Source organism: Giraffa tippelskirchi, chromosome 7 (genome assembly GCF_054371585.1).
Source record: "Giraffa tippelskirchi isolate mGirTip1 chromosome 7, T2T-mGirTip1v1.2.pri, whole genome shotgun sequence".
Lineage (NCBI taxonomy): Eukaryota > Metazoa > Chordata > Mammalia > Artiodactyla > Giraffidae > Giraffa > Giraffa tippelskirchi.
The window spans coordinates 45,549,612-45,570,862 of record NC_137281.1 but is presented as its reverse complement, the minus strand read 5'-3'; the positions used below and the strand labels follow the sequence as shown (position 1 = coordinate 45,570,862).

Here is a 21,251-nt window from a genome sequence, read left to right as displayed (position 1 = left end):
CGCATCCGCGAACTCGAGCAGAGCCTGCGGGCCGAGGAGGCGGGGCGCGGCGTGCGCCGGCTCCAGGGAACTGCGAAACACGCTTCCACCCACACGGCTCCGGTCCTCCAGCGGGTCCCGATTCTCACGAGAAGACACAGCCTGGATTTTCCGACGGGACAATGGACACGCCCTCTCTCGGCCGGATGAACGGCGTGGGGGCGTGGCTTAGCCGGGATTCGGCAGTAACGGGCGTCGGGCTCCACCAACGAAAGCACAGAAAGGGCGGGTCGTGGTGCTGAGCACGCCCCCTTCCCCGGAGGAAGAAGGTGAGAGTGAAAAAGCAGGTGGGAGGTAAGACTTTTTGCACAGATAGCGACGTTTGATAGACTTCAGTAAATGTTAGCAAGTCTAATCATTGAGAAATTATGATAGACAGCTGATGAGTCTGCTAGATGCCAGTCTTGGGCTCTGCACCGGGAGGTATGAAATTCGTTAAGTCAAATATGTATTGAGGGCCAAATCTGCCAGACAAATTTGAATACTGGGAGGTGCCTGTCCTCAAACACGTAGTCTAGAGGTGTAGAGGGCCTAACATTCGAATACAGGGGAAATGAGTTGTTGTTGGGAGGAGTAATTCGGTTGACTACAATATCAAAATTTAAAATTCACCTCTCCTTTGATCTTGCAATCCCATCCCTAAGAATTTGAAAAGATATTCTCCCTAAGAATTTGAAATATATTCTCCAGCTGTGCTCAAATGCATTTGTGCAAAGATGTTGCACTTCACAGCACGGCTTGGTCAGAAACAGCCCAGGTGTCCACCAACAAATTGCCTGAGCAAATTTAGGTATGCATACATCGGAATTATCATTGCAGTTTTTCAAAAGAATGATAGTTCTATATGAAGTGATATAATGATCTCCAAAACTACACCTTGTTTAAGATTGTGTAAAATAATATGAAAATATATTTATGGTTACATATACATTAAGAGACTAGAAAAGGAAGAGAAGGGAGACATATTCCATATAGTATTGTATTAATGTGAATTGTCTACTAGGTTAACCTAATATGACATAGAACAACCCCTCACCCCGCCCTCCACTCCTCCACCCCTGCAAAAGAGAAGAGGATTTGTACACAGCTACTGAGGAGGTCAGCTGACACACTGTCAAGGGAGTTGGTGTTCCTAGAAGGCTTTCTAGTAGAGTTATCTCCAATACTGAATCCCTAAGGAAGTCAGGTGGAGTTGCCCAATCAGAGGTGAGAAACCACCAGGCAGTTGAGACAGAGTAAGCAAAGGCAGAGAAGTCAGTAGCTTGGTGTTGTGAGTACACCAAGTGCAAGACAAAGAGTTAAGACTGGCAATGTGGGTCATATCCAGCTGTGCAGACAGGGTCTTTGCTACCATGGGAAGGAGTTGGGGCTTCTTCCTGAGTGCAGTGGGGCAGTAGAGGTTTTAGTTTGGGGAGTTAACAGGATTATATTTGAAGTTGATAATGATTGGACCAGTAAAACACCTCAGGTATTAAGACCTGAGGCATAGGGAAAGGATGGACAATAGAGGAGAGGGATTTTAAAAATATGAAGGCCATAGTGTTAGTAAAACTTAAGGAGCTATTTTGTTGGTGGAGAGCAGCGGCCGTGGACATTTCCAGGATGACTCTCAAATTTCTAATGCAAAGAAATGGAGAAATAGAAGTAACAGAGGAAGATAGTACCTCAGTTTTCCTTGGAGAATGGTGTAGGGCATGAATTGGGAACCCAGGTCCTGTAATCCTGGCCTTGAGGAGTTTTCTGAAAATTTCATTTGACTAGGTCCTTTTTAGGAAACTCTCCCCAAAAGGGCACTTGGTTGGTGTGGGTAAGGAAGAGGTCTTTGTCTCTGTGGGGTTTTTGAAGTGCTTAACATGGCAGACACTGACAGTTGACTGATGCAAACTCTATCCAGGCCTCCCCTTCTCTCTGGCCATCTTCTAAGTAGGAATGGGTCATGTGGTGTTATCGCTGGCCATTAAGATATAAACCAAAGTCCACTGAGTGGATTTTTGGAAAGGCTCTGAGTTCCTGATAAAAATGAAGCAATTCTTGTCCAGAAAAACCTCTTTGTTCTTTGTTCTTTTCACACTTTTCTTCCTCTCTGGAGCATGAACTTGAGGCCCTATAGGTAAAGCAGCCATCTTATGACAATGAGACAATGAGGTATTGGTTATATATTGTTACATAACAAATTACCCCCAAAATTAGTGGCTTAAAACGTATCTGTTTCTGTGAGTCAGGAATGCAGATGTGGTTCTGCAATCTCATCTGAATGCTCAACGATGAGGAGATCCACTTCTCGGTCAGTTCAGTCACTCAGTCGTGTCCGACTCTTTGCAACCACCTGAGCTGCGGCACACCAGGCCTCCCTGTCCATCACCAAATCCTGGAGTTTACCCAAACTCATGTCCATTGAGTCGGTGATGCCATCCAACCATCTCATCCTCTGTCGTCCCCTTCTCCTCCTGCCCTCAATCTTTCCCAGCATCTGGGCCTTTTCCAATGAGTCAGCTCTTCACATCAGGTGGCCAAAGTATTGGAGTTTCAGCTTCAACATCAGTCCTTCCAGTGAACACCCAGGACTGATCTCCTTTAAGATGGACTGGTTGGATCTCCTTGCAGTCCAAGGGACTCTCAAGAGTCTTCTCCAACACCATAGTTCAAAAACATCCGTTCTTCGGCGCTCAGCTTTCTTCATAGTCCAACTCTCACATCCATACATGATCCACTTCTAAGCTTACTCATTTGATTGTTGGCAAGCCCCAGTCCCTCATCACATGGAGATGTGACCTATGGTAGGGTAATCAAGGAGGACTTCCTGGAGTAATCAAGGAAGAAATGTGCATGATAGGTAGAGTTAATGAGGTAAAGAGGAATAGCAAATATTCAGCCAGAATGAGCAGCATGGGCAAATTAACTGAGGTAAAAGGAAGTGAAAGGAAGCTATTGTTGCTGAAGCACCAAGAGAAAGAGGAAGAGAGAATCTGACATATTGAGGCTGGGTGCTGGAGAGTCCACTTTCCACTGGCTTTCAATGCTACTTCTAACTTTGTTCAAGGTCTTTTATGTGTTCTGTTAAAGTGGCTGTAGGTGCTCTAGTCTCATAGTAAGCAATTAGACCAAGCAGGAACTATAATATTTTAATGCAGGGATTATGTACTTGAGAAACCAAAATGGCCATTTAAATGTGGTTTTTTTTTTTTTTTTTTGGCTGAGCTTACTCAGCTTGTGGGATCTTAGTTTCCTAACTAGGGATCAAACCCAGGGCCTCAGCAGTGAAAGTGCAGAGTCTTAGCCACTGGACCACCAGGGAATTCCCTCAAAGCCATTCTTGATACCCTTTTGTATACCCAAGCTGCAGGGGGTGGGGCGAGGCGGGGGGAGGAGGGGTGTTAAGAAGTGAGGTGTAACAGCCTCCATTTCCATTCCTTTGTTTTGATACTCAAAGTTTCTACCAAGGAGCCGTTTAAAGCTTCTCTTTCTTTTCTTGGAAAGGAGAATGAGAGCGCTAGGCTGCTTGGGAGGTCTTGATTTCCTTAAAATTTCTCATTTTTCTTGAAAATCTAATATAGCTCCTAAATTAAAGAGTTAAAAGTTTAAAGCTGTAGTTCCTATTTTTCCAAAGCAATAGAGAGATGATCATCACAGTGATGAAAACGTAGTCATTTTGTGTTGATTCTGTTCACAACACTAAACTCTGGATTTCCAAAAAGGAACAGTCCATGATTTAAAAAAAAAAAAAAAGAAATATCAAATAATAGACAAAGAAGATGCTATCTTTCTCCTGAAAGAGAGCGTTTCTTTTCTTCCCATGAAGCCAATAACACACTGCATCAAGGAGCACTCACTGCAGGAAAGCCACAGGCTCAAAGCAACTCAAGAGGCCAGCCCTCTTTTACAGCTGGGTACCTCTGGACAGTTAAAGACATGTACCAGGCTTCGCTGAGCACCAAACTCAGCCCACTGGCCTGCCCTGGACACAGAGGGGCCTCCAGAGGTGTCCCATGCCTTGCTTTGCCTCCTTTTTCTTTTTCTCTCCTAGTATTAAATACTACTTATTGGGCATCTACTCTGTGCCTATCCTTATATTATGTTCCTCTTCCTCCCCAAATACTGCAAAGAATACAGTTAAATAAAGTAAGGCTCAGGGAGCATTACCAATCAGGAATTTTTTGCCAAAAAAAAACCCCAAATCAAAATGGCTTAAACAAAAAGGGTTACCGGCTCACATAACCAAAAACAAGAATAGTAGTACCATTTTCAGGCACAACTGGATCCATGTCCCCACACAAACAACAGGGTCCATTTTTGTCTTTCGGGTCTACATCCCTTCTTGGAGGTGATAGGAAAGATGGCTCAGATAGCTCACCATCCTATATTTGCTTCTTTTCCTGTCTCATTACACTTCACTGCTTCTGTTTGGTTTTCCTACCTATACCAGAATCACTCGTCTGGGCTGGCCAAGGACATCCACTGATTGTTTTAGACCAAAATTCAGCATCCAGCTCTGGAAATCTGACAGGGGGTCTGAGAACTGACGGAAGGATGGGTGGGTCACAGAACAACTACCATCCAGAGTAAGTAACTTTATAACACCACTTTCTTTCACAGTGGCCAAGCCACTGCCTCTCACCCTGTTACCATTTAGCCTCACCCCGACCCTGATCCTGCCTGATGAACTATGGATGGAGGTTCGTGACATTGTACAGGAGACAAGGATCAAGACAATTCCCATGGAAAAGAAATGCAAAAAAGCAAAATGGCTGTCTGAGGAGGCCTTACAGATAGCTGGGAAGAGAAGAGAAGCAAAACGGAAAGGAGAAAAGGAAAGATATTCCCATCTCAATGCAGAATTCCAAAAAATAGCAAGGAGAGATAAGAAAGCCTTCCTCAGCGATCAGTGCAAAGAAATAGAGGAAAACAACAGATTGGGAAAGACTAGAGATCTCTTCAAGAAAATTAGAGATACCAAAGGAATATTTCATGCAAAGATAGGCTCGATCAAGGACAGAAATGGTATGGACCTAACAGAAGCAGAAGATATTAAGAAGAGGTGGCAAGAATACACAGAAGAACTGTACAAAAAAGATCTTCACGACCCAGATAATCACGATGGTGTGATCACTCACCTAGAGCCAGACATCCTGGAATGTGAAGTCAAGTGGGCCTTAGAAAGCATCACTACGAACAAAGCTAGTAGAGGTGATGGAATTCCAGTTGAGCTATTTCAAATCCTGAAAGATGATGCTGTGAAAGTGCTGCACTCGATATGCCAGCAAATTTGGAAAACTCAGCAGTGGCCACAGGACTGGAAAAGGTCAGTTTTCGTTCCAATCCCAAGGAAAGGCAATGCCAAAGAATGCTCAAACTACCACACAGTTGCACTCATCCCACATGCTAGTAAAGTAATGCTCAAAATTCTCCAAGCCAGGCTTCAGCAATACGTGAACCGTGAACTTCCAGATGTTCAAGCTGGTTTTATTTTTTATTTTTTATTTTTTTATTTTTTTATTTATTTTTTTTCCGACTTCAAGCTGGTTTTAGAAAAGGCAGAGGAACCAGAGATCAAATTGCCAATATCCGCTGGATCATCAAAAAAGCAAGAGAGTTCCAGAAAAACATCTATTTCTGCTTTATTGACTACGCTAAAGCCTTTGACTGTGTGGATCACAATAAAATGTGGAAAATTCTGAAAGAGATGGGAATACCAGACCATCTGACTTGCCTCTTGAGAAACCTGTATGCAGGTCAGGAAGCAACAGTTAGAACTGGACATGGAACAACAGACTGGTTCCAAATAGGAAAAGGAATATGTCAAGGCTGTATATTGTCACCCTGCTTATTTAACTTATATGCAGAGTACATCATGAGAAATGCTGGGCTGGAAGAAACACAAGCTGGAATCAAGATTGCCGGGAGAAATATCAATAACCTCAGATATGCAGATGACACCGCCCTTATGGCAGAAAGTGAAGAAGAACTAAAGAGCCTCTTGATGAAAGTGAAAGAGGAGAGTGAAAAAGTTGGCTTAAAGCTCAACATTCAGAAAACTAAGATCATGGCATCTGGTCCCATCACTTCATGGGAAATAGATGGGGAAACAGTGGCAACAGTGTCCGACTTTATTTTTTTGGGCTCCAAAATCACTGCTGATGGTGATTGCAGCCATGAAATTAAAAGACGCTTACTCCTTGGAAGGAAGGTTATGGCCAACCTAGATAGCATATTTAAAAGCAGAGACATTACTTTGCCAACAAAAGTCCGTCTAGTCAAGGCTATGGTTTTTCCAGTTGTCATGTATGGATGTGAGAGTTGGACGGTGAAGAAAGCTGAGCGCCGCAGAATTGATGCTTTTGAACTGTGGTGTTGGAGAAGACTCTTGAGAGTCCCTTGGACTGCAAGGAGATCCAATCAATCCATCCTAAAGGAGATCAACCCTGGGTGTTCATTGGAAGGACTGATGTTGAAGCTGAAACTCCAGTACTTTGGCTACCTCATGCGAAGAGTTGACTCATTGGGAAAGACCCTAATGCTGGGTAGGATTGGGGGCAGGAGGAGAAGGGGACGACAGAGGATGAGATGGTTGGATGGCATCACTGACTCAATGGACATGGGTTTGGGTAGACTCTGGGAGTTGGTGATGGACAGAGAGGCCTGGCGTGCTGCAATTCATGGGGTCGCAAAGAGTTGGACACAACTGAGCGACTGAACTGAACTGAACTGAACTGACCCTGATCCTGGGAAAGACTGAAGACAGGAGAAGAGGATGGCAGAGGATGAGATGGTTGGACATCACTCGTGACTTGATGGACATGAGTTTGAGCAAGCTCCGGGAGCTGGTGATGGACAGGGAAGCTTGGCGTGCTGCAATCCATGGGGTTGCAAAGAGTCAGACACGACTGAGCGACTGAACTGAACTGAACTGTGCTGCCTTTGAAATAAAATCCTTCCCACACTTCTGGTCTTAGTCCTCTTACCCCATCAGTCTGAACTAAATCAGAAGCTTCACTGTCCTGGGAGTAAGCAAGAGTCCACAGAAACTGTAGATTCCTTGATAAACCCATAGATGTAGTAGTACAACGAGCATGTGACTCCCAACCAGGACATCCAGCAAAGGGAGTAAATTAAGACTGAAAGCATGCTATGCCCTGCTTACCAAGCCTTGTGTTGTGGTGCAGGATTGCACCTACCCCAAGGAAAGAACACTTGTTTTTTTCCTTTCTGCAGTAATACGTCCCATTGTCCTTAATCCTTGGGATCATAGTCAATTTTACTTTAGGGAATTTCCATTCCATCTCTGCCTCCATTTCTCTCCTTCCGTAGCTTTCAGTGTCTCTCTCCCCCTCCAGGTCAAGATTCATTCCAGGATGTCCTCTCACCTCTTACCTTTCCAGATTCCTTAACTCTCCTCTCCTTCAAGGATTAGACATAGCAGGTTGTCAGCAGGGAAAGAGGCAGGAAGAGGACCATCCCCAGTGTCTTTATCACAGCTTAATCCCTGGATGCCACAGAGTAACTGCAGTCTAGTTACAAAATCATAAAGAAGCCATTAGCTATGGTCTCTGACAGGCCACCTACATTTAAAAAATATATATAAAATCAGAATGGAAAATATATGAATGAAAGGACTGGCTTTGTGTGACAGAATGAGTATTATCATCCAAAAGCATCACTGAGCCATGTGTGCATGGCATTTAGTATTAGAAACATGCTTTCGTTTCTTTAGTCAAAAAATATTTTCTGAGAGCCTGTGATGAGGCAGCTCATCTCTCTGGAACCCACTTTACTCGGACTGATTCCTAAGCATCTTTCAACACATACACTCTGGGCTCCACATTCCTCCAGTGAAGAAGCCCAACACTCAGGGGCAGCTTGTAGTTTTCCAGCACCTTAGGTTCCTTTCCATATTCATGTTCTGCCAGGGTCTGGGAAGGTATCAAGTTGAACCACATGAAATTGCCTTTTTATGGGCTAAATGAAAATGTTAAATATTTTGGAGAAAAAATGCTATACTCAACCAAAATATGCACTGTTAGCATTAATTGCTTTCCCCAACTGTTAAGTTTCCCCAAATATTAAATGGTATATACCATATTTATAAAATTTAGCATTATTAATATTTATTCAAATCCTCCAATTATTGCTTCTCAGTTGGAGAAAGTTTTGTTTCTTAGAGTTCCAAATGACAGGAAAGGTGGTAATCAGTTGAAAAAAAGTCAGGTAAATATGTTGAATGTGGTAAAATTTCATAGCTCAATTATCTTCTCTATGGTGGTTTGTGATTTCTGTGGCCAGATGTCATGGAAAAACATTGGTTCATGACTGCTAACCAATACAGAGTACTTTTAGATAAACTTTTGATATATAATTTCAACTTTTTGGCAATAAGATGCTACCATTAGTTATACCTGGGTTAAAAAGCAGTAATGAAACAGTCTTTGTAGACCACCATACCATTACCAGAACCTTTTGATTACAGTGATGGTTTGAACACATGTTTGGGAACTTCATCAACATCCATCCATCACCCAGATCACTTTCGATGTCATTTTTTGTCATAGCTTATGATTCTCTCCAAAATATGTCTCTGTTCTTTGAAATCTTAAGAGATGAGAATATCTCTAACCATCTGAGTTTATGATCATCCATTAACAGTGTGGTACCTACCCACTTGTCCATTTTTTTTAACCTTTCCTATGTCAGACTTTATTTTTTTGGGCTCCAGAATCACTGCTGATGGTGACTGCAGCCATGAAATTAAAAGACGCTTACTCCTTGGAAGGAAGGTTATGGCCAACCTAGATAGCATATTTAAAAGCAGAGACATTACTTTGCCAACAAAAGTCCGTCTAGTCAAGGCTATGGTTTTTCCAGTGGTCATGTATGGATGTGAGAGCTGGACAGTGAAGAAAGCTGAGCGCCGCAGAATTGGTGCTTTTGAACTGTGGTGTTGGAGAAGACTCTTGCGAGTCCCTTGGACTGCAAGGAGATCCAATCAATCCATCCTAAAGGAGATCAATCCTGGGTGTTCATTGGAAGGTCTGATGTTGAAGCTGAAACTCCAATACTTTGGCCACCTCATGCGAAGAGTTGACTCATTGGAAAAGACCCTAATGCTGGGAAGGATAGGGGGTGGGAGGAGAAGGGGACGACAGAGGATGAGATGGTTGGATGGCATCACCGACTCGATGGACATGGGTTTGGGTAGACTCCGGGAGTTGGTGATGGACAGAGAGGCCTGGCGTGCTGCAATTCATGGGGTCGCAAAGAGTCGGACACGACTGAGCGACTGAACTGAACTGATTGCAGCCAGGTGTCGAGAAACTATTGTAGCAGAAACTCCTAAGTCTTCTGCAAGACTTCGAATTGCTGTTTGGGGGTTAGCTTCTACCATAGCTCTCAACTGATCTTCATATAAAACAGATTTGGGTTTCCCCGAAGGCTCATTTTTCAGACTCAGATCCTCAGAACAAAATTTTTCAAACTAACATCCAGTACCAACAGAGCCTCTCACTAACAGAGCCTTCCCCAAAGACAGAATTGATATTTCTACTTGCCATGGCTGCACTATGTCCTAGTTTAAACTTATATTTTAAAAAGTATTTGTAACTTTCAAAGACGTGGTATTGTTCACATCTGTAGAGAAACAATAAAAACTCAGTCATCAAAGAAAACTGAACATATATAAAATTGTATACTTAGATTCTATTACAAAACTTTTATTTTCCTCAAATTTTCACTCACTGATATTACTGCCTATCAGTTCATCTTGTCTGCAACAAAAATTACTGTTTAGCTAATGCTGGTTTTCTATTTCCTACAGTTATTAAACTGAAGTTCTACTATGAAAGAAGAACTATCCCTTTCCCCTCATTTTAAAATTTATATCAGTAGGGCTCATGGATATTTACTTTATTAATTTAATGATAACATTTTGCTCAAACTGTTACAGCTTTGGCCATTAGGAACTCCTTTAGTTTGGCTCCTGTGTTCTTTCAGCAATATTCTCTCATTTCTTTCTTTTTGTTGAGGTTTTGAGTCTATGAAAGTGAGAGTCACTCAGTCGTGTCCGACTCTTTGTGACCCCGTGGACTATACAGTCCATGGAATGCTCCAGGCCAGAATACTGGAGTGGGTAGCCTTTCCCTTCTCCAGGGGATCTTCCGAACCCAGGGATTGAGCCCAGGTCTCCCGCATAACAGGCAGATTCTTTACCAGTTGAGCCACAAAAAAAACATTTTTTAAAATTATCTGGCACAACTAAAGATTTTCCAGCCACCTTTATCCCATCTTAGTCCTGTAATTGACCTCTTCTCTCAAGATCCCTGGTTCCTTTTACTGAAGAATCATACTTAAAAATTGGATGCTAAGTTTCTTCATTACTGCTGAGGTGTCATCACTTCTAGTTCCTCACACTGAACAGCTAGGAAAAATATGTATGCATACTAAGTGACACATAAAGTGATAGCTCAGATTCCAGTCCAACCCAAAAGAGTTCATTTTAGGCTCTTCCTCTCCTTGTGAATGGAGAAGGCAATGGCACCCCACTCCAGTACTCTTGCCTGGAAAATCCCATGGATGGAGGAGGCTGGTGGGCTGCAGTCCACGGGGTCGTGAAGAGTCAGACACGACTGAGTGACTTCACTCTCACTTTTCACTCTCATGCATTGGAGAAGGAAATGGCATCCCACTCCAGTGTTCTTGCCTGGAGAATCCCAGGGACAGGGGAGCCTGGTGGGCTGTCGTCTATGGGGTCGCACAGAGTCGGACACGACTGAAGCGACTTAGCAGCAGCAGCAGCTCCTTATGAAAAACCCAGTTCTTATCTAAAACATATTTACCTGTTTGTTCAGTTTGAGTACACACATAAAGCACAGAATTGTTCATCTACACCCCTGTGAGAAATACATTTACTGACTAGATTACAGCATTAATCCACGGTTCTTTTATGTCTTTAACATTACTGTATCTACTCAAGATAGTATTTTTCATAATTACTTGGGTTAGTTCTTTTTTTCCCCATCCTATTCAGTGTCACTCCTTCCTCATTCCTACTACCCAGTTCCCATCTCTCCATTTCCTTACACGCCTGTAGATTACCAGTCACTTCATTTTCTGGTTTAACCCCACTGGCATTGACTTTGGACAAATGAACAACTACATATATGTATTATCTTATGTCTCCTTTCTTACATAAAGGTAGTATACTATAAATACTATTATGCTTGATTTTTTTTACTTAACTGTATATTCTGGAAAAAAACTGCAAAAAACTGACTCATTGGAAAAGACCCTGATACTGGGAAAGATTGAAGGCAGGAAGAGAAGGGGTTGACAGAGGATGAGATGGTTGGATGGCATCACCGACTCAACGGACATGAGTTTCAGCAAGCTCTGGGAGTTGGTGAAGGACAGGGAAGCCTGGCATACCGCAGTAAATGGGGCTACAAAGAGTCAGATACGACTGAATGACTGAACTGAACTGGTATTCTGGAAAACACTCCAGATAAATTAATAAAGATTATCCTCATTTTTAAAATATAGCTCTATTACTCCACTGTACAGATATACCAGTTTAGTTACTTTCCTATGTACAGGCATTCAGATTGTGTCCAATATTTTGCAGTTACATACAATGCTGCAGTAAATATCTGCATGTGTTTTCATATTGCTGGAGATATATCTTCATGGTAGATTCTCAGAAATGGTCTTGCTGGGTCAAAATGTAAATAAATACTAAAAAAAAATACTATGTTAACGTTTTTTAGGTATTGCCAAATCTCCCTTCAGAAGAGTTAGAGCAATTTGTATTCTCACAAGCAATGTATGACAGTGCCTGTTTCCCCACAGTTTCACCAACAAAGTGTCTAATTACCATTTTTATTTCCGGTTTTGTATCCAGTTGTTAGAATTTTGTCTCTCAACTTTTAAGACCTCTTTATAGATTAAAAAATTAATAAGGACTGACTATAAAGTACAGGAAACTCTACCCAATACTATGCGATGACCTATATAGAAAAAGAACCTAAAATATATATATACACTATGTTATATAGCAGAAACAATATTGTAAATCAATTATACTCCAATAAAAATTAATTTAATAAAGAATTATAGAAGTATTCTCATCTAAAAAATTATCATTTTTGTGGCATAGATTGTGAATATTTTTCCCCACAAACTTTGTTTATGGGACTTTTTTCATGCAAGAATTGAATTTAGTGAAATTTACAAATCTTTTCTTTTAATGCTTCTGGATTTTAAGTCACAGTTAGCCTTATTTTCTATACCAAGAAAATATTATTAAAATTATAAAATATTATAAATATTATAAAATATTATAAATATTATAAAATGTTATTATAATATTTCTATTATAGAGGAGCTAGTTATGTTAGCAGTGGATTGAAGTGAACTTTTAAATAATATTACAAGGACAACAAAAGTAAAAATGGGTAAACTGAACTACATCAAAATTTAAAACTTTAGTGCTAAGGACACAATCAACAGAGTGAAAAGGCAACCTATAGAATGGAAGAAATAATTATGAATCATATATCTAATAAATGGTTAAATGTTCAGAATATATAAAGAACTCTTACAATTCAACAACAAAAAAATTAACTGATTTGAAAAAATGCACAAAGGACCTGAATAAATATTTCTCCAACAAACATACACACATGGCCAACAAGCATATGAAAAAATGCTCAACATCACTAATCATTAGGGAAATGCAAATCAAAACCACAATAAGATATCACCTCACACCCATCAGGAAAGCTGCTAACAACAACAACAACAAAATAATGGAAAATAACAAGAGTTGGCAAAGATCAGAGAAATTGGAACCCTTGGGTGCTGCTGGTAGGAAAATGGTACAGCCACTATGGAAAACAGTTTTGTTCCTTAAAAAATTAAAAATAGAATTACCATATGATCCAGTAATTCCACTTCTGGAAACTGAAAAGAATTGAAAGCAGTGTCTCAGATATTTGTACACCCAAATTCATGGTAGCATTATTCACAATAGCCAAAAAGTAAAAGCAACCCAAATGTCATTCAAACAATGAATGGATAAACAAAATATGGTAAATACACAGTGGAACATGATTCAGCCTAAAAAAGGAAATAAACTAACTCACATGCTACAAAATGGATGAACCCTGAATACATTATGCTAAGTGAAATAAACCAGTCACAAAAAGACAAATACTGTATGATTTCCCTTATATGAGGTACATAGAGTAATCATATTCACAGAGATAGAAAGTAAAATAGAGGTAGGTTACCAGAGGCTGAGGGGAGGGAAAAATGGGAAGTTGTTGTTTAATGAGTATAGAGTTTCAGGTTTGGTAGATAAACTAGTTCCAGAGATCAGTGGCACAAAGATGTATATATACTTACTACTTCTAAACTATATATTTTAAAATGGTTAAGATGGTAAACTTCATATTTTGTATTGCAGTGAAAGTGGCTCAGTTGTGTCTGACTCTTTGGGACCCCACGGACTGTAGCCCATTAGGCTCCTCTGTCCATGGAATTCTCCAGCAAAGAATACTGGAGTGGGTAACCATTCCCTTCTCCAGGGGATCTTCTCAACCCAGGGATCAAACTCTGGTCTCCTGCATTGTAGGCAGATTCTTTACCATCTGAACCACCTTACCACAATTAATACAAATTAACAAAAAGTAGATAAATTGGGCTTCATAAAATTTAAGAATTTTGTGTATCAAAAGACACTATAAAAAAGGGAAAAGGACTTCCTCAGTGGTCCGGTGGTGAAGAATGCACCTTGCAATGCAGGGGACAGGGGTTTAATCTCTGGGCTGGGAACTAAGACCCTACATGCCTTGGAACAACTAAGCCTGCTCGAGCCACAACTAAGAGTCCATGAGCTGTAACAAAAGATCTGCATGATACAACGAAGATCCCACCTGTCGCAACTAAGACCCGACACAGCCAAATAAATAAAAAAGAAAATGAAAAGACAACCTACAAAATGGGGGGAAATGTTTGCAAATCATGTATCTGACAAGAGATTAATACTCAGAATATAGGGAATTCCCCAAAACTCAACATTCAAAAAACGAAGATCATGGCATCTGGTCCCATCACTTCGTGGCAAATAGATGGGGAAAAAATGGAAACAATGACAGACTTTATTTTCTTGGACTCCAAAATCACTGTGGACGGTGACTGCAGCCATGAAATTAAAAGATGCTCCTTAGAAGAAAAGCTATAACAAGCCTAGACAGCATATTAAAAAACAGAGACATTATGCTGCCAGTAAAGGTCTGTATAGTCAAAGGTATGGTTTTTCCAGTAGTCATGTATGGATGTGAGAGTTGGACTATAAAGAAAGCTGAGCACCAAAGAATTGATGCTTTTGAACTGTAGTGTTGGAGAAGACTCTTGAGAGTCCCTTGGACTGCAAGGAGATCAAATCAGTCAATATTCTTTGGAAGGAACATTCATTGGAAGGACTGATGCTGAAGCTGAAGCTCCAATACTTTGGCCACCTGATGCAAAAAGCTGACTCATTAGAAAAGACCCTGGAGCTGGGAAAGATTGAAGGCAGGAGGAGAAGGGGACGTCAGAGGATGAGATGGTTGGATGGCATCACTGACTCAATGGACATGAGTTTGAGTAAGCTCCAGGAGATGGTGAAGAACAGGGAAGCCTGGCATGCTGCAGTCCATGGGGTCACAAAGAGTCGGACACAACTGAGTGACTGAACAAACAAAGGTATTAAATGTACAGTATGGGGAATACAGTCAATAATAATGTATATGACTGTATGGTGCCAGATGGTAACTAGACTTATTGTGATGATCATTTTGTAATGTACAGAAGTACTGAATCACTATGTTGTATACCAGGAACTAACATTGTGTTGTAGGCCAATTACATGTCAAAAACAAAGACTAAGAGATCATATTTGTGTTTACCAGAGTCTCATAGAGGGGTGGGGGAATTGGATGAAGTACACAAAAAGTGCACATTTCCAATTATAAGATAAATAAGTACTAGGGATGTAATGTGCATACATGTGCTTCGTTAGTTGCTTCAGTCGTGTTGAGTCGTTGACCCTATGGACTGTAGCCCATCAGGCTCCTCTGTCTATGGGATTTTCCAAGCAAAAATACTGGAGTGGGTTGCCACGCCATGTCATCCTCCAGGAGATCTTCCCAACCCAGGGATCAAATCCACATCTCTTTTGTCTCTTGCATTGGCAAGCTGGTTCTTTACCATTAGTGCCACCTGTGATGTACAACATGGTAAATATAATTAACACTGCCGTTTGTTACATATGCAAGTTGTTAAGAGAGTAAATCCTAAAAATTCTCATCAGAAGAAAAAATTTTTCTTTCTTTTATTTAGTATCTATATGAAATGATGGATATTCACCAAATTTATTGTGGTAGTCATTTCATGATGTATGTGAGTCAAATACTTATGCTGCACATCAATTACATCTCAATAAAAATGGAAGAAACAAGAATAAATCCTAGTAGACTCTGCATTAACCTGAGAGGCCCTTTGCTTAGGGCAAGATTTAACAGTTACCTTAAAGACTATTTAATCCTGAAGACAGCCAGCCAGATCACATGGAATTACTGGGAAGCCTTAAGAAAAAACAAATGGAGCAAAAATTATAATAAAGTATAATTCAGTGGTTTTTTACTGTATTCACAGTGCTGTTTTAGAACATTTTTTTGCTCCACCTCCCATAAAAAAACTCTGTACCCATTAAAGTTATTCCACATTCTCCCTCTATTCATTTCCCAGTCCTGAACTGTATATCTATTTTCTGTCTATAAATTTGCCTATGTAGATATTTCCTATAATTGGAATCCTACAGTATGTGATTGTTCATGACTACTTCTTTCACATGGTATATTTTCAAGTCATTCACATTGTAGCATATATCATTACTTCCTCTCCATTTATTGTCAAATAATATTTCATTATATGGATATACAACATTTTTGTTGTTCTTCAGTTGCATGGTAGTGTCCAACTCATTGCAGCCCCATGGACTGCAGCACACCAGGCCTGCCTGACCTTTACCGTCTCCTGGAGTTTGCTCAAACTCATGTCCACTGAGGCCATAGAAACATCTTGTCCTCTGTCGTCTCCTTCTCCTCCTACCTTCAATCTTTCCTAGCATCAGGGTCTTTTCCAATGAGTCAGCTCTTCTCATAGATGACCAAATATTGGAGCTTCAGCATCAGTCCTTCCAATGAATATTCAGGGTTGCTTTCCTTTAGGATTGACTGGTTTGATCTCCTTGCTGTCCAAGGGACTCTTAAGAGTCCTCTCCAGCACCACTGTTTGAAAGCATCAATTCTTCGGTGCTCAACCTTCTTTATAGTCCAACTCTCACATCTGTACATGACTACTGAAAAAACCATAACTTTGACTATAAGGACGTTTCTCAGCAAAGTAATGTCTTTGCTTTTTAATACACTGTTCATTTAGTCATAGCTTTTCTTCCAAGGAGCAAGTGTCTTTTAATTTCATGGCTGCAGTCACCATCCACAGTGATTTTGGAGCCCAAGAAAATAAAAGTCTCTCACTGTTTTCATTGTTTCCCCATCTATTTGCCATAAAGTCACAGGACCAGATGCTATGATCTTAGTTTTCTGAATGTTGAGTTTTAAGCCAGCTTTTCACTCTCTTCTTTCACCTTCATCCAGAGGCTCTTTAGTTCCTCTTTGCTTTCTGCCATAAGGGTGGTTTCATCTGCATATCTGAGGTTATTGGTATTTCTCCTGGCTTTCTTGATTCCAGCTTGAGCTTCATCCAGCCCGCCATCTCACATGATGTACTCTTGCATATAAGTTAAATAAGCAGGGTGACAATATACAGCTTTGATGTACTCCTTTCCCAATTTTGAACACTTTGTTATTCCATGTCCAGTTCTAACTGTTGCTTCTTGACCTGCATACAGATTTCTCAGGAAGCAGGTAAGATGATCTGGTATTCCCATCTCTTTAAGAATTTTCCACAGTTTGTTGTGATCCACACAGTCAAAGACTTTAGCATAGTCAATGAAGCAGAGTAGATTTTTTTCTGAAATTCTCTTGCTTTTTCTGTGATCCAGTGTATGTTGGCAATTTGGTCTCTGGTTCCTCTGCCTTTCCTAAATCCAGCCTGTATATATGGAAGTTCTCAGTTCACAAACTGTTGAAGTCTAGCATGAACTATTTTGAGCATTACCTTGCTAGCATGTGAAGTGAGTGGAATTGTGCAGTAGTTTGAACATTCTCTGGCATTGCCCTTCTTTGGGATTGGAATGAAAGCTGTTTTCCAGTCCTGTGGCCACTGCTGAGATTTCCAAATTTGCTGACATATTGAGTGCAGCACTTTCACAGCATCATCTTTTAGGGTTTGAAATAGCTCAGCTGGAATTCCATCATCTTTATGCTTTGTTTGTAGTGATGCTTCCTAAGACCCACCTGACTTCACACTCCAGGATGTCTGGCTCTAGGTGAGTGATCATACCATTGTGACCAGTTATCCAGGTCATTAAGACGTTTTTTGTATAGCTCTTCTGTGTATTCCTGCCACCTCTTCTTAATATCTTCTGCTTATGTTAGGCCCATACCATTTCTGTCCATTATTGTGCCCATATTTGCAAGAAATGATCCCTTCGTATCTCTAATTTTCCTGAAGAGGTCTCTAGTCATTCCCATTCTATTGTTTTCCTCTATTTCTTTGCATTGTTCACTTAGGAAGGCTTTCTTATCTCTCCTTGCTATTCTTTGGAACTCTGCATTCATATGGGTATATCTTTCCCTTTCTCATTTGCCTTTCACTTCTCTTCTTTTCTCAGCTATTTGAAAGGCCAGACAACTATTTGAAGATCAGACAACCATTTTACCTTTTTCATTTCTTTTTCTTGGAGGTGGTTTTGATCACCAGCTTCTATACAATGTTAGGAACCTCCGTTCATATTTCTTCTGTCACTCTCTCTATCAGATCTAATCCCTTGAATCTGTCATTTTCACTTTATAATTGTAAGGGATTTGATTTAGGTCATACCTGAATTGCCTAGTGGTTTTCCCTATTTTCTTCAATTTAAGTCTGAATTTGGCAATAAGGAGTTCATGAATGAGCCACAGTCAGCTTCAGGTCTTGTTTTTGCTGACTACATAGAGCTTCTCCGGCTCTATCATCTTTGGCTGCAATGATTATAATCAATCTGATTTTGGTTATGTCCATGTGTTGAGTCATCTCTTATTGTTGGAAGAGTGTTTGCTATAATTCGTATGTTCTCTTGGTAAAACTGTTAGCCTTTGCCCTGCTTCATTTTGTACTCCAAGGCCAAACTTTCCTTCTTCTCCAGGAATCTCTTAACTTCCTACTTTTGCATTCCAGTCCCCAATGATGAAAAGGACCTCTTTTTTTGGTGTTAGTTCTAGAAGCTGTAGGTCTTCATAGAACTGTTCAATTTCAGCTTCTTCGGCATTAGTGGTTGGGGCATAGACTTGTATTACTGTGATATTGAATGGCTTGCCTTGGAAAAGAACCAAGATCATTCTGTCGTTTTTGAGATTGTACACAAGTACTGCATTATGTTCTCTTTTGTTGACTATGAGGGCTACTCCATTTCTTCTAAGGGATTCTTGCCCACAGAAGTAGTCATCTGAATGGTCATCTGAATTAAATTCACCCATTTCTGCCCATTTTACTTCACTGATTCCTAAAATGTTGATGTTCACTCTTGCCATCTCCTGTTTGACCAAATTCCAATGTACCTTGATTCATGAACCTAACATTCCAGGTTCTTATGCAATATTGTTCTTTACAATATTGGACTTTACTTTCACCACGAGACACATCCACAACTGGATGTTGCGTCCACTTTGGCTCAGCCTCTTCATTCCTTCTAGAGCTATTTCTCTGCTCTTGTCCAGTAGCATATTGGGTACCTACCAACCTGGGGAGTTCATCTTTCAGTGTAGTGTCGTATCTTTTTGCCTTTTCATGCTGTTCTTGTGGTTCTCAAGGCAAGAATACTGAAGTGGTTTGCCATTCCCTTCTCCAGTGGGCCACGTTTTGTCAGAATTCTTCACAATGACCTGTCCATCTTGGGTGGCCCTATATGGCATGGCTCATAGCTTCACTGAGTTAGACAAGGTTGTGACCCATGTGATCAGTTTGGTTAGTGTTCTGTGATTGTGGTCTTCATTCTGTCTGCCCTCTGATGGATGAGGGTAAGAGGCTGTAGATAAGCTGCCTGAGAGACTGGCTTTTGGGAAAACTGGGTCTTGCTCTAGGGGGCAAGGCCATGTTCAGTAAATCTTTAATCCAATTTTCTGCTGATGGGTGGGGCTGTTTCCTCCCTGTAGTTTGGCCTGAGGCCAAACTATGGTAGGGCTAATGGAGACCTCCTCCAACAAGACTTATGCCAGCATGCCGTGCTTCCCAGGACTGCTGCAGTCAGTGACCCTCACCCCACAGGAGGCCACTGTAGACACGTGCATCTGCCAGAGACTCCCGAACACACCCAGGCAAGTCTGGCTCAGTCTTTTGTGGGGTCACTTCTCCTTTCTCCTGGGTCCTGTTATGCACAAGGTTTTGTTTGTGTCCTCCAAGAGTCTCTGTTTCCCCAGTCTTGTGGAGGTTCTGTAATTAAATCCACTGGCCTTCAAAGTCAAATTCCCTGAGGGTTCTGAGTCCCTTGGCTGAATCCCCAGGTTGGGAAATCTGTTGTGGGGCCTTGAACTTTCATAACAATGCAAGAACTTCTTTGGTATAATTGTTCTCCAGTTTGTGGGTCGCCTGCTTGGTGGAACTATAGTTGAGCTAATAGCGACTTCGTCAAGGAGGACTTATGCCACAAGCCATGCCTCCCAGCACTGCTGCTGCCAGAGCATCTTCTTGTCTTCATTCCTAAACTCATTTGACCCCTCATTCAAAGGAGTGAGCATTCCTGCTTTTAAAATACCACTTTCTATTGGTAATAATACCACATTTATTATCAAATAGACATGAGGACTGTTTTCATTTTTTAGCTATTATGAATAAGGCTGCTAATAACAGCATATTAGTTGCTCAGTCATGTCTGACTCTTTGCGATCCCATTGACTGTAGCCCATCAGGCTCCTCTGTCCATGGAATTTTCCAGGCAAGAATACTGGAGCAGGTTGCCATTTCCTTCTCCAGGGGATCTTCCCAACCCAGGGACTGAACCCAGGCCTCCCACATTGCAGGCAGATTCTTTACCATCTGAGCACCAGGGAAGCCCCAAAGCAGCATGTACAAGCATAATTCACATACAAGTTTTTGTGTAGACATAAGTTTTCAGTTCTGTTAAATATATACCTAACGAACTGCTGGAACACATAGGATCACTCTGTTTAACTATTTGAGAAACTGGCAGACTGTTTACAAAGTGGTTGCACCATTTTACATTTCTATCAGCAGTGTACAAGAGTTTCAGTTTTCCAATTTCTACACCAGTACTTGTTATTTTCTGTCTTTTTTATTATTGCCATCAGTGTGTGAAATAGTATCTCATGATTTTTGATTTGCATTTCTCCAATGCTGAGTATCTTTGCATGTACTTATTGTCCCTCTGAATATCTTTTCACATTGCAGGTGGATTCTTTACCAGCCAAGCCATGAGGGAAGCCTGACCTGCCTACTGAGAAATCTGTATGCAGGTCAAGAAGCAACAGTTAGAACTGGACATGGAACAACAATCTGGTTCCAAATTGGGAAAGGAGTACATCAAGGCTATATATTGTCACTCACCTCCCTCAGACTCACCTCTAGGCTGTATTCTCAGGACCTGGAAAAAATTTGATCCTGAAAATCTTAAAAAGAAAAGGTTCACATTCTTTCTCCACAAAACTTGGAGCCAGTATGAATTGGGGGACCAAGAAAAATGGCTTCTTAATGATACACTAAATTACAACACAATCCTTCAACTTGATCTCTTTTATCATTCCTTATGCTCAAACCTTAATGGCACTCAGTCAGAATCTGGACCTAAGGGACTCATACTGCTTATGTCTTTCTGTTGCTGCCCTATCCCCTTATCCCCCTCTATCTCCTTCCATCAGATCTCCTAGCCCAGGACTCTCTCCTACAGTCAAAAGTCTGGAAAAAAAAAAACAACAACTCTCCTAACATCCAAGAATCCCCTTCTCTGATCTCTTGGGGTGGGGGTGGGGGGGCGGGAACCAAGCTTCCACTATTCCTGCTAGTTCCCT

At 41.0% G+C, this 21,251-nt stretch overlaps 2 long non-coding RNA genes across 2 annotated transcripts in view; one reads left to right on the top strand and one right to left on the bottom strand.

The window, feature by feature from the left end:
- The first annotated feature begins 9 nt into the window (after positions 1–9).
- LOC145513013 (uncharacterized) lies at positions 10–20,966 on the top strand. Its single transcript, XR_014059041.1, has 3 exons — positions 10–308; positions 4,463–4,598; positions 20,635–20,966. It is a non-coding gene; the product is annotated as an uncharacterized LOC145513013 (long non-coding RNA).
- LOC145513014 (uncharacterized) overlaps positions 925–21,251 on the bottom strand; it is a 68,924-nt gene continuing 48,597 nt past the window's right edge. The window contains exons 2-4 of the long non-coding RNA XR_014059042.1: positions 15,592–15,650; positions 7,408–7,544; positions 925–2,143 (exon numbers count right to left, since the gene is read on the bottom strand). This is a non-coding gene — a long non-coding RNA (uncharacterized LOC145513014). The remainder of the gene's footprint in view (positions 2,144–7,407; positions 7,545–15,591; positions 15,651–21,251) is intronic.